Here is a 13,577-nt window from a genome sequence, read left to right as displayed (position 1 = left end):
TTTTTTTTTTGGTTAAGGGGGAAATCTGTATAATCAACATCCTACTTATGTAAAAGTGGGATAGTGAAAAAACTTGATTGTTTTTAATATGGCATTTATGTATATCTTCTCATTTAATATGTACAATTTATTTGGTAATCCTACTGCACAGTGGCAGTATACCTATAAGTAAAAACAAAATCAAGAAGTATTCACAAAGGGAGCGCTGAGGTACATTAAAAAATGCTATGGGCAATATGTTGAAAGACCCAGAAAGCATCAAAAGAAGATGGAGGGAATGAATACACAGAATCATTATACTGAAAATAATTGACTGACATTGAGAAATTTCAGGATGTATCATAGGAACAGTAGCCAACATGAAGGAGGAGGTAAAAGCCACACTAAAGGCACTAGCCAAAAAAAAAGCCCTGGGAATTGATGGGATACCAATTGACTTTTTTCAATTAACAGATGCAGCCATGGATGTGCTCACCAGTCTATGCCAGGAAATTTGAAAGACAGCTATCTGCACAATGGATTGGAACAGGTCCATATTTGTTTCCATTACCAAGAAAGGTGATCCAAAGGAATGTAAAAACTATCAAACAATATCATTATTATTACATGCAATCAAAATATTGCTGAAGATCATTCAAAAATAGCTAGAATGATATGTAAATAGGAAACTTCCAGAAGGTAAAGCAGGATTTAGAAGAGGCCATGAAACCAGGGATATCATTGCTGATGACAGATGCATCCTGGATGAAAGGCAAAAAGATGAAAAGAATGTCTATTTATGTTTTATTGACTATGGAAAGGCTGCATGTATCATACATAGGAAATTATTGCTGACATTGAGAGAAATGGGAATCCCAGAACACTTAATTTTGCTCATGTGAAACTTATACTTTGACCAGGAGGCTGTTGTATGAACAAAGCAAGAAAACACTTCATCTTTAAAATTGGGAAGAGAGTGTGTCAGGTTTGTATTCTCTCTAAATACCTTATGCTGACCAAATTTTTCAAGAAGCTAGAATCTATGAAGAGGAACATGGCATCAAGATCAGAGGGAGACTCGTCAATAGCCTGTCTTATGCAGATAATACAAACTTAATTGCTGAAAGTGAGAAGGATATGAAACACCAGTTGTAGAGAATCAAAGAATACAGCCTTCAATATGGATTGCATCTCAATCTCAAGAAGACAAAGATTTTTACCACTAAGCTGATGGGCAGAATCCTGAGAGAAGGAAGATTAAAATTGTGAACAACTTCATCTTATGTGGCTCCCCAAAGGTAAACCTTTCATATCAGCAGATCAGGAGACATCACATTATGAAAGTCTGCAGTTAGGGACCTCTCAGAGTTATTGAAGAATAATGATGTCTGTTTGGGGACTAAGGTGTGTCTGATTGAGATAATAGTCTTTCTGATCACTTGCTATGCATCTGACAGATGGAAAAGAAATAAGAATTGAGAATTAGAATTGATGCTTTTGAGCTGTGGTATTGGAGAAGAGCACAGAACATTTCATGGACTACTAAAGAACAAAGAAATATATCTTGTAACGAGTCCAGCCAGAGTGTTCAGTGGATATAAAGACAGTGAGGCTTTGCCTCACATACCTCAGGCACGCTGCTTAAAGGGGCCATTCCTCAGAGAGAGACATGATACTCAGAAAGGTGTAGTGACATGGTGAATGACACAATGAGCTCTAATGTGTCAGGAAATGTATGACACAGAATAGGACAGGGTTCAGATTTGTTTTTCATAGGGTTGCTATGGGTCATACTCGACAGTACTTAACATCATCAGCAAAAGAAAAATACTAAAGATTCACTTATAAGATTAAAAATCTTTACAGAAGCAAATAAAGTTATCTTTCTCTTAAACTGTGCCTAGTGGATTAGAACTGAAAATCTTTGGGTCAATAGTCTGTGGCTTAATCTATTATATCACCTACACTTTCTTTAAAATCTAGCAGAGACTTATTAAAATATATAATAAAAAACAATAATATCTCTCTAGGGCCAGCAGTTACCACTCATGTGTCAGTTTGTTATCTTGTGATGGCTTTTGCATTGCGATGAAGCTTCCATTTTGCCACAAGTGTTTTGCCACACTGCCAATGCGATAAAAATAAACTCTAATTATGGAAATCCAGATGTGTGGTGGAATGACATCAAGTACATCATGAAAAAGGCAAAAAAGTCATTATAAAGATTGAGGGGAGAAATACCAAAATAGATGTCAGAAGAAGCACAGAAAATGTCACTGGAATGAAAAGAAGATAAAACAGGGAAAAGAAATGCTGAGACTAGAGAGATGAACAGAATATGTCAAGGGGGCATGTGAGAACACAAAGTACTACAATGAAATGTGTGAGGAGTTAGAGTTAGCAAATTGAGAGAAAAGAATACACTCATTATTTCTCAAGCTGAGAACTGAAGAACAAAAATCAAGTCTTGAGTTGCAACACTGAAGAATCTTATGGGCAAAATCTTGAATGATATGAGAAACATGAAAGAATGGAAGGAGTACATAAAATAACTGTTCAGCGCTGAAACATTTTAGGAAGTAGCATTTACAGAAGAACCAGTAGTACTGAATTAAGAAGGCCAAGCTTCACTGAGAAAATGGAAACAAAACAGGCCCCAATAATTGATAGAAAACCAATTGAAGTGTTTCAGGAATAGATTTAATCTTGGTCGTACTTACTCGTCTCTATTAAGACATATGGAAGACATAGCTAACTGACTGGAAAAGATCCATATTCTTTCTCTTTCCCCAAAATTAGTGATACAACAGAATATGGAATATATCAAACAATATCATTAATATCATACACAAGTAAAATCTTTCTGAAGATTATTCAAATATAGCTGGAGCGGTACATAAGCTGAGAACTGACAGAAATTCAAGCTGGATTCAGAAGAGGCTATGGCACCAGGGAGATCTTTGGTAATGTAAGATGGATCTTGAGTGAAAGCAGAGAATACCAGAAAGATATTGACTTGTGGTTTGAGATTTTTGTTTTATTTTATTGTTGTTTTTTTGTTTGTTGGTTCCCCTCCACACACTATTCACAGATGTTAGACTGTGTATATTATAATATGGCTAACACTGAGAAGAATGGGAATTGGGAATTCCAGGACATTTAATTACACTCACATGAAATCTATACAAAGACCAGGAAGAACTTGTCTGAACAGAACAAGGGGAAACTACATGATTTAATATTGGAAAATGTGTGCATCAGGGTTTCATCATTTTCCCGTAACTATTAAATCTGTATGCTGAGGAAATATTTCAAGAAGCTGAAGCACATACTGCAAAAGAGAAAAGATTACGGCCTGCAAAATAAGTTTCATTAAAACATCAATAAAATTACAAATAAAAATCAAAAAACCCTTACCACTGGACCAATAGACCACATAGTGTTAGATGGAGAAAAAGATTAAAGCCATGAACAATTTCATTTAATTTAGGTTTACAGTTAATACACATGGTGGTAAATCTAATGGCATGTTGTATTGGGGAAATCTGACTGTCAAGAACCATTCCAAAGTGCTAAAGAGTAAAAATGTCTTTAAAAACTAAAGTGCATATGATCCAAATCATAGTATTTTCCTTTATTTCCTATGCATTTGAAGTCATCCAAAGAATTAAGAGATAAAAATAAAATAATCCATGACTTTGAATTGTAATGGTGGTGAAGAGCAGTGTGGACTGTGAGAATAACAAACAAATCTGTCTTGGAGGAAATGCAACAAAAATGCTGCTTACGGTCAAAGATGCTCAACATTTGTCTCATTTTCTTAGGTCATAGTTTTAGAAGAACTAACCCTTGGGGTGAGTCATCGTGCTGGAAAAGATAGGAGGCCAGAAAAAAAAGATAGGAAGACTCTCAGCAAATTGAACTGACACAATGACTGCCAAAATGGAGTTGAGCATAACAGAGACAATGAGGGAAGTTCAGGCTAGGCAAGGTTCAGATCTGTTGTTCATAGGGTTGCTCTAAATCATAGCAACACCTAACAACAGTATCCATAGATCAAGAATATAAAAGTAAGGAATAATACAATGTTATAATCAAGAAAGAACTGAAATTACATCATCAACAAAGAAATACAAAGTGAGATGGGGAAATGAGATGATTAAATGAGATAAATTGTAGCCTGATGGACTGCACTTGTTCCTATCTTCCTCTATGTACATACTTTGGCATCAATCTTAACCATATAGTATTCTGTAATCAAAAACATAGGTGCAAGGGGGGGGGAAGACAATTATAACAGTAATCAATGTAAAAATTATTTATTGTTGTTAAATGCGATTGAGTTGAGTACAACACATAGCGACCTTTTGAACAAAAGATCTGAACCCTATTTTATCCTATGCTATCCTCAAACTTCCTAACACACAAAAGTCTATGGCGACAGTCACGACATCACTCCACTTGTTTGAAGGTCTTCCTCTCCTTTGCTGTGTCATATCCCTCTCCAAGGAATAGTCCCTGCTAGTAACATGCCTGAAGTATGTTGGGCAAAGTCTTACCATCCTTACCTCCATGGACCACTGGCTGTACCTATTTCAAGACGTTTTTATTTGGTTTGAGTGTGTGTGTGTGTGTGTGTGTGTGTGTGTGTGTGTGTGTGTGTGATTTTGTTTTGGGGTTTGTTGTTGTTGTTGTTGGGTTTTGGTGTTTTGGTTTGGTTTTTTGCAGTCCATAGAGTGCTCAGTGCTTTTCACCACAACTCAAAGGTATAAATTCTTCTTCTGTCATTCTTATTTACTGTCCAGCTCTCAGATGCCTAGCAAATGTTCAGAAAGTACATGGCCTGAATCAGATATCTCTTAGTCTTCAAACTGACATCATCAATCTTCAATAACTTGGAGAGTTCCTTAACTGCAGATTTTCCCAATATAATGTGTCTCCTTATTTCCTGAATGCTTGTACTAGGGGTGTAGTACAATGCTATTAAAACAAAAAAACCAAAACCCAAAAAATAAAACAATACACTAACTATGAAAAATGCAACATTCATACTGAGAAGAGGAAACTTGGATCTGGGAAAGTAATTTGGAACATTCAGCAGAGGTTGGAAAAAGTAAGCATATGGCTGTTAAGTAAGCACATGGCATTTACGTATCAGTGAGATTGTTGTTGTGTGCTGTTGAATCAGAACCAACTCATATCTGATCATCTAGCAGGTTTTCAGAGGCTCTGATGGCCTAGTGGCAAGATGCACTGGGTTGGCTCCTACTCAATGGTACATAATAACAACAAATCATATATGAAGAGATTGCTCATCCTTCCCCCAAGAAGCAGCTGTTGTATTTGAACTGGTGTTCGAATGTGATTAGACCATTATATCCATGATTTGAGCTAGTGTCCTAATGTGATTGGATCATAATCTCAGTGATTTTTAGATACCATTAAGTCATTACCATGATTGGGCCTAAAGAGAGGGGCCAATTAGGCAGAAAGGAAGTTTACCTGGCTTGTTTCCTCCAGTCTATATAAAAGGATGTTGTGACAAAGTGTACTCTGACCTTTGGTTCTCTGGACATGAGCTGGGCTAGCAGCCTATCATCTGATCTGCAGGGTTAAGAGTTAACCAATTCTGACAACCTTGTCAGATGTGTAAAATCTGACCTGTTGATTTAGGATTTTTCTGTTTCTACAAACTACTTGAGTTCAGGAGAAACCATCAACCTGTTGTCTATCTTATCCAAGAATTTGGGATATGTAAGATTCCTGGGGCAAAGTGGGTAGGTGTGTCAGAATCAGTGAGACAGGGCAGGCTTTAGAGCTGTTGTACACAGGGTCACTATGAGTCGCAGGAGATTTGACAACACATAACAATATAACAACAACAAGCTTCAGAGCCATGCCTTGAAATCTCCACTCACATATAGATGTTGTTGTTAGGTGTCCTCGAGTCTTAGATGACTCATAGTGACCCTATGAATAGAAGACCTGAGCACTGTTCATAGAGTTTCCAGAGACAAGGCATTTTGGAAGTGGATGCCACTCCTGCTACTAGGCTTGTTTTAATTGGGAAGCTCCTCCAAACATTGTCCACTAAGGGCACATCAGTGTCACAGTGTATCACAGCAACCATGATTTACCTCTGTACAGCAATGCACAGACCAGTGCTATATCACCTAGAAGAATGTTTGACAGGAAAACAATTTGAACAAGGCCCAAGGGCCGCAGGCGAACCACCATGCTCAGGCAGCAAGAAGTCCCAGAAACCCTGAGTGGAGCCATCCAGGAAAGACATGGCTGCCTTCTCTTTCCTCTCCGTTTGGGGCTTTAAGCCACCACCTGCCTTAAACCCAAAGCCAAGCATGGAGGGCCTCACTCCTGGGGGAAGAGCAGTCTTGCATGTCAATCACAAGCCTAAAAAAGCACTAGGTACGTAAACATCTGTATCTACACACTCACATTCATATGTTATTTTGATTCTCAAGATAACCCAGTTTATGATAATGACACAGAAAAATAGAATAATGCTGATTCTTTGCATACAATTGTAAAATAACTTAAAAATTACTATATGTATTTAACCTCACAACCTTGGAAGGTAGTATACCTTTGAACTTGACAAAATTATTTACAATCTAAATTTTTTGAAATGTTTATTGGATTCTAAATATGGTAGAGTAATGGAAGAAGAGAGAGAAAAAAGTTATGTTAAAAGCTTTCCAACTCACAAACAGAATTTAGAGAAACTAGAATAGCCACTAATGGCTCTGGTGGTAAGAAGCTGCAGTACAATCCTAAAGGCAGATCTAATCCACCAGCCGCTCCATGGGAGAAAGATGGACAATCTCCTCCCATATGATACATGGCCTCTGACAACCTGCTAGAGGGAAAGCTAGTTGGTCAACTCAACGTCAAACACAAGTGCTACTACTGGCTATACTGGAAAGTAAAAGATTTTCATCTCCTATGTTCAGATATTTAAAAATTTCCCAAAGTGGTCTAGATCTGGAGATAAAGATCAGATAAATGGTATAAGAGCTCTGGTTGCCTAGCGGCAAAGAGCTGCACTGCAATCCCAAAGGCATGTTCAAAGCCATCTGCTGCTCTGTGGGAAAAAGATGGGTAGTGTCTTCCTGTGTGATTATCTGCCTCTGAAAATCCACTGAGCGTCAGCTATGGGTCAATTCTGACTGAATGGCAGAAAAAACCAACAACAATTAGGAATCATTTTTTAAAAGTCTGATATATTTTAGGCCTAATATTTTAACCTATAATGACAACTTAACAATTTTCAATATGGAATATAACTGAACATAAAAAAAATCCCAAAAAATTTCTCATCAGTGGACTGACAGACAACATCATGATAGTTGGAGAAGAGATTGAAGCTGTCGATAAATTCCTCTTACTTGGATCCATAGTCAGTACACTTGATGCCAGCAGTCAGGAAACCGGAAGACATATTGCACTGGGAAAGCTGGCAGTCAGAGACCTCTGCAAATTATTGAGACGCAATGATGTCAGTTTGAGGACAAAGGTGTATCTGATTCATGCCATGTTCTTTCCAATCACTGGCTGTGATGCTGAGAGTTGAACAGTGAATAAAGACAACAGAAGAATTAAGGACTTTGAAATGTGGTGTTGACTTAAGAGTATCAAATATCCTATGCCATGAGAACAAATAGATATGCCTTGCAAGAGGTGCAGCCAGAGTGCTCTTTGGAAGCAAGGATGATAAAGCTTCATCTCACATACTTTCGGCACATTGTTAGGAGATGCTATATTTTTGGAGGTGGACACCATGCTTAGGAAGATGGAAGAGTGACAAGAGGAAGGAAGACCATTAACTACATGGTTTGACACAATGACCACAACAATGAGCTCAAATGTGTCAGGGATCGTGAGGATGGCACATGATAGGACAGGGTTCAGATCTGCTGTTAGTAGGGCTACTATGAGTCGTATTTGATGGATGGCACCTAACAACAACAATATAGAACCTGAGATAGACAAAAGGTTTGAGAATAATATTTAAGAGCCTGGTCCTACAAAAGAGTAGTGAGAGTTAGTAAAGTATTCTGAGACCTAGGTAGGCATAGTCAGGAAAATACAATGTCTTGGATAAACAGTAGAGAAATGTGCTGCAAGAAGTTTTGTTCTGACTAAAAGAAACACGGAAACAACTATGTTCCCGAACCATTGGTTCAGGAAACTGGGCTAAAAGTAAAGGCTTATGTACATTGTTTTTATTTACAACAAGAAGTATTAAAGCATGTTTCATGTGCCTTTAGAATTGCAGCAGAGACTCCTACCACTGAGCCACCTATTTGTAAAATAGAATGCAAAATTCAGAAGAAAAGAATAATGTGATAATGTTATATAGTGAAGGTAATATAGCTGACCTTCCAGTGGGTTTTCAGAGACAGTACATCACATGGGAGAAGACAAAAAAAATCATTTTAGAAAGAGACAATATATGAGAATATATAATGCTCAAGAAGAGAGATGGCAAGAAACGGGTTGTCTTTAGACCTTTTTTTTTTTACTTTTCCTGTAATAGAGACCATTTTTTGAAGTAATTAGTGATAATTTTTGCAATTAACTGCAAATAAATTAGGTTCAAAACTAAGTTCTTTACATTTAATGAGTCTGAATAGCTCATGGTGAGCCTCCAGTGGATTTCCAAGGCTATAAATCCTAATGAAAGTAGACTACAAATCCTTTTCCGGAGGGTGCACTAGTGAATTTAAACCCACTTGGCTACTGTTTAAACTTGGACAACAAATACAATCATTTTCAGCCACATGTTTACCGTGTTTGAGTCACACAGTATAATATTTTTCTAACATTTATTGTGAATATTAAATTAAATATAGGCAGTCACATAACATCATGTCACCTCTAACTTTGCATACTTTTTAAACATTAGTATAGTACAGTACTTTTTAAAAGGTGACATAGTGACTTTTATTAAATTACTCTTATAATTTCCAAAGTAAAGAAGTATATTGTGAGAGATGAAAGTCTTCAGATCTAACTACGAAAGGGACACTGTGATGCTGCAAGTTCATTCTCAGATACTTGATTTGGAAATGAGAAAAGGAAATAGTTTTTTCATTTTCTTTTTAACTGTGGTTTGCTCTCTGCTGTCCAGGTGTATGTCAACAGCACTGCCATGATCCTCACGGTTATATGTTTTAATGTGTCTACTTCTTAGGATGAATTTTCTGTATGATTGTGCTCATTCGAGAAGAGCAATAGAGTGGCTAAGTTTAGTTAGAGCTCCCAGAAATATACTATTTTATTTGTTTCATTATGCTCTATTTCTCAATGGCTCGCTGTGGAACCCGAACTAGCAAAAGCAGACTGCAACTACAGTCACCTCAAGATTATTTTTATTGGGCTCAGCACCACCTGAGGGCACATAAGGCTTTAGAGAGCAATGAAGAGAATGTTAAGGGCCAAAGAGGCTGTAAAGGTCTGAGAAATGAGAAATTGGTCCGAATTCTTCATTTTCTTGCTATTCAGCACAATTCCCCACTTTCCACTCTACTGAAGGCCCCATCAGTTTGAGTAATGAGGCTAAAACAACACAAGATTAATTACTTTCAGCCAAGTGATTTTCGAGCTGGATGTGGCTTTAGATGGATTAACCACCGATTTTGCAATCGACACAGTCAAGTGGGGAGCAAGACGAAAGTAAAGCAGAGGGACAAGAAATTAGTCTGATAATATTCTCACATAATTTAAAATACAATATCCATAACATTATTAACGTTTTATTGATAGCATTTTAGTTATCATTTAATACATACATCATTAAAAGCAACAACAACAAAATAAAAGTTAACATTTATTAAAATAGTAGCATTAATACTCCAGTTCAGTTTTTCTACTCTATTTGAGCCAAAAACATCAAGATCCTGTTTTACATATCTTAACAGACCTTGAACAAGTTGTAAAGGAACAATAGAGAAACTGTTGAAGGAAATTGGTTTCCTTTTTAATGAGAACATTGCATGAGGAAATTTTAAGTATTATTTTATAGAATTTTAATAAAAGTAGAAATATTAATCAGAAATTGGTAGATTATAAAAAATCATCTTAACGAAACAACATCTATTGTTTTAAATAAAAAAATATTGAAAGTGTTCTTTAATATATAGCTAAGCTGACATTGGTTATAAATTTTTTAATGATTCAATTTGTATAAATTATCACTTATTATTTTATAAACATAGCTGTTTAAATTTGTGTTTTTCCCTCTTACATTCTATGTTCAAAAATAAAATTAATCAAGTCTTTCAGTCTTTTGCCTTATTGATTTTTATACACCACAGCAGTATCTAATATAAAGCACATGCTAAACTCTCAATTAATTGTCAACCAAACAAAATAACCTAGAGCCTCTAAATTCAGTACCTAGAAAGCTGTAAAGTTACCATGTACATTTGTTTACCTTAGGCATAAGGCTCTGTAGGAAATTAAATGAACCATGAAATAATTGCTTGTCTCAGCAAATAAAACCAGCACTTACTCTTTATGCCAAGAGCTTTGAAGCACTATAGCCAAAAAAAAAATTACTAGTAGTAAAGTGGTCATTAACAACATTTTCTTTATATTCAAGATTGATAGTTTTCCTTTCCTTTTTTACATTGTTTTTGTATATATCTAACACAATTATCTTTGTATTGCTTTTCAAAATTGCTTTTGTATCTACATATTGTAACAGTGAAATAAACAAAAGCCCATCCTGTCAAGTTCTGTCAACTCTGATTCCTAGTTCTATTCCATCTCATTTCCAAAGACTGTAAATCCTAACAAGGAGACTGATGAAGTTGTACCATTGACCTTGTGGTTAGCACCCTAATACTAACCTACTATACTAGTTATGCAAAACTTTTCATATGTCAATGGACTTTATATGTTGCAAAATGTTAACATAGTTGTTAAGTAAAAGGATAGAGGTTTGAATTAATCTAGAGATGTCTCCGAAAAAAAAAAGATCTGTTGGACAAATTAAATTTTAAAAAACCCACATTAGTCATTCAATTTTATATCTGCCATTCTTTGTAACAAGCCTTTGAGATAAGTGTCATTGAAATTCCATTTTACATAGAACAAATAGGAATACTTGCTTACTGAATTTCTTACATTTGCATTTCTATTAATGTCTGATCATGACATGTATAATTTCTTCATTTGGTATTGATTATTTTGTATATTATCTAACAACATTTTCCACATATAGAAATCTCTGTTGGTTAATTAGGTAATATATTATGCAGTCAGTAGATAATTCTATAATTGTACATTTACATTGTGATAAATTTACAGTTTAGTGATTATCCAGTATCCATATTTTTTTTTAATTTCTTATTTAATAAAATAGAATTACAACAGCATAAAAGGGGAAAGGGTTTTAAATGAATAGAACTACCAGAATATTCCTGCAACAGTGAAGGAAATTGTGAAAATTTCAGAGATATTGACCTAAGTAAATTTTTTTGATTGATCTTCATCAACTTTTTTCAAGACCATGATGATTGATGATTTGTTCAGTGAAGAAATACTTGTGATATTATCATTCTCTTTAAGAGACTTTTATTCTTTTTCTAAAATAAACAAATTAGATCATTTCTTCAGGCTAATATATGTGATTTACATATTAACCTTTATTTTTCCAAACTACATTTTTATGAAATATGTGTCTGTACTCTGTTCTAGAAAACAGTACAGAGACTGTGGATTCTACTTTATTGAAATTTCTTAATCTCAAAATCATCATCTATGAATGGAGAGTTTTTTTAAATTACCTGATGAGCTATTGAAAGAGTGAAAAAAGTAATAACAGGAAATATATATTTTAGTCCACATAGCTGCAAACAGATTAAGTAGAGAAGAATGAGGCTAAGGATTTTTCTAAAGTGTGTACTGATAAATTGTGTGAGAAACATTCTACTAGATGGATTGCAGTTATAAAATAAAATTATTTTTAAAATATCTCCCTTTATTTGATAATATTTTAAAACTTCCTTAAAGAATTGGTTTCATTAAATTATATGTACTATGATTTTTTATATAAATTGCAATCAGGAAGAGAACAAAAAGACATTGATTGCAACTCTGTACTAGCCAATTACCACTTAAAATGCAATTTACTAATGTATAAGGGAAATTGGCAACATAAGCCATCTGTGTGGCTAGATAATAAAGATAAATTTTGTTAAATTAAAAAACCTAGTATTACAATGACATGATAATAGCAGTAGACAAATTTATATACTAAACTGAGTGCTTTGTTGGTTTTTTTTTTTTTTATTTTTTGGTTTTGGGTTTTGGGATTTTTTTCCAAGTGGGAAAGTAATCTGTATATTTAGAAATCTATTTTTGTGAAAAACAGTCTTCCTGCAAATTCTGCTGAGTGATGTTTTTCATTTAACTTTCTCTATTTTCATAAGTTAGAAAGGGATTATTTCTTCATGTACAATTACTCACAGTAGTGAGTACAATTACTCACACTTATCTATAAATGAAGCTCAAAACCATGATGTGAACATAATGTGTTGCCAGTACAATTAGAGACAAGAGGCATGGCTACTTTTGCTCTTGTCACCTATATCAACATGTTCACTTGCAATATAAAAAATACACTGTTGGAAATAATTTGATTAAAGTGTTTCAAAGTAAGTTGCATGTCCAATTTTTGTGTAACATTTCAAACAAAGCAGTATCTTACAAGCTGATACACATGGTAGTTACACACATCATGGGAACATTTTGCAACATTTTGCACAGGTAAATGAGAAACTGTATTCCTTTCTCATCTTTGTTTCTCTTTGTATCATTAGGGAGTTTTGGTGATCTAATGGTAAGAAGCTATGCTACAATCCTAAATACATTTCTCTGAATGAGAAGGATGAGTAATCTCCTCCTGACAGATTTACTTCCTCTGAAAATCAGCTGGAGGCCAATTATAGGTCATGTCTTACACTATGGTACACAATAATAACAGTATTTAGGATTGCAGGTGTGACGGAAGGACAATTTGTGTAGTTCTTTCTTTCATTTTTAAGTCATAAAATTTCTGCTTAATGTCATTTAAGCAGTTGTATTACATATTGTTGTTGTTGTTGTTGTTATTTGTTATCAGGTCACCTATGACTCATAGTGACCCTATGAACAATAGGTCTGAAGCCTGACCTGTCCTGAGCCAGTCTCACTGACTCCAATACACCTACCCCCATTGCCCTAGTTACTTATCAATCCCTCTCATCCTGGGTCTTCCTCTCCTGTGCTATCCCTCAACTCTTCTGAGTGTGATGTCCTTCTCCATGAATTGGTCAGTCCTATTACATAATTTACCCAAAGTATATGAGATGGAGTTTCAAAATCCTAGTTTCCAAGGAGAACCTTGGTTTCATCTTCTCCAAGTCAGGTATATTTATTTTCTTGGCAGTCCATAGTATGTTTAAGACTCTTCTCCAGCACCACAACTGAAAGACATCAATTCTTCTTCTATCCTCCTTAGTCAATACTCAGTTCTCTGATGCATAACAAACAATTGTGAAGACCCTGAACTAAATCAAGTGCACCTTAAT

Source organism: Elephantulus edwardii, unplaced genomic scaffold (assembly GCF_000299155.1).
Source record: "Elephantulus edwardii isolate Elephantulus edwardi_28Jun2011 unplaced genomic scaffold, EleEdw1.0 scaffold00383, whole genome shotgun sequence".
Lineage (NCBI taxonomy): Eukaryota > Metazoa > Chordata > Mammalia > Macroscelidea > Macroscelididae > Elephantulus > Elephantulus edwardii.
The sequence above is the reverse complement of the archived record's forward strand: the minus strand, read 5'-3'. Positions refer to the sequence as shown.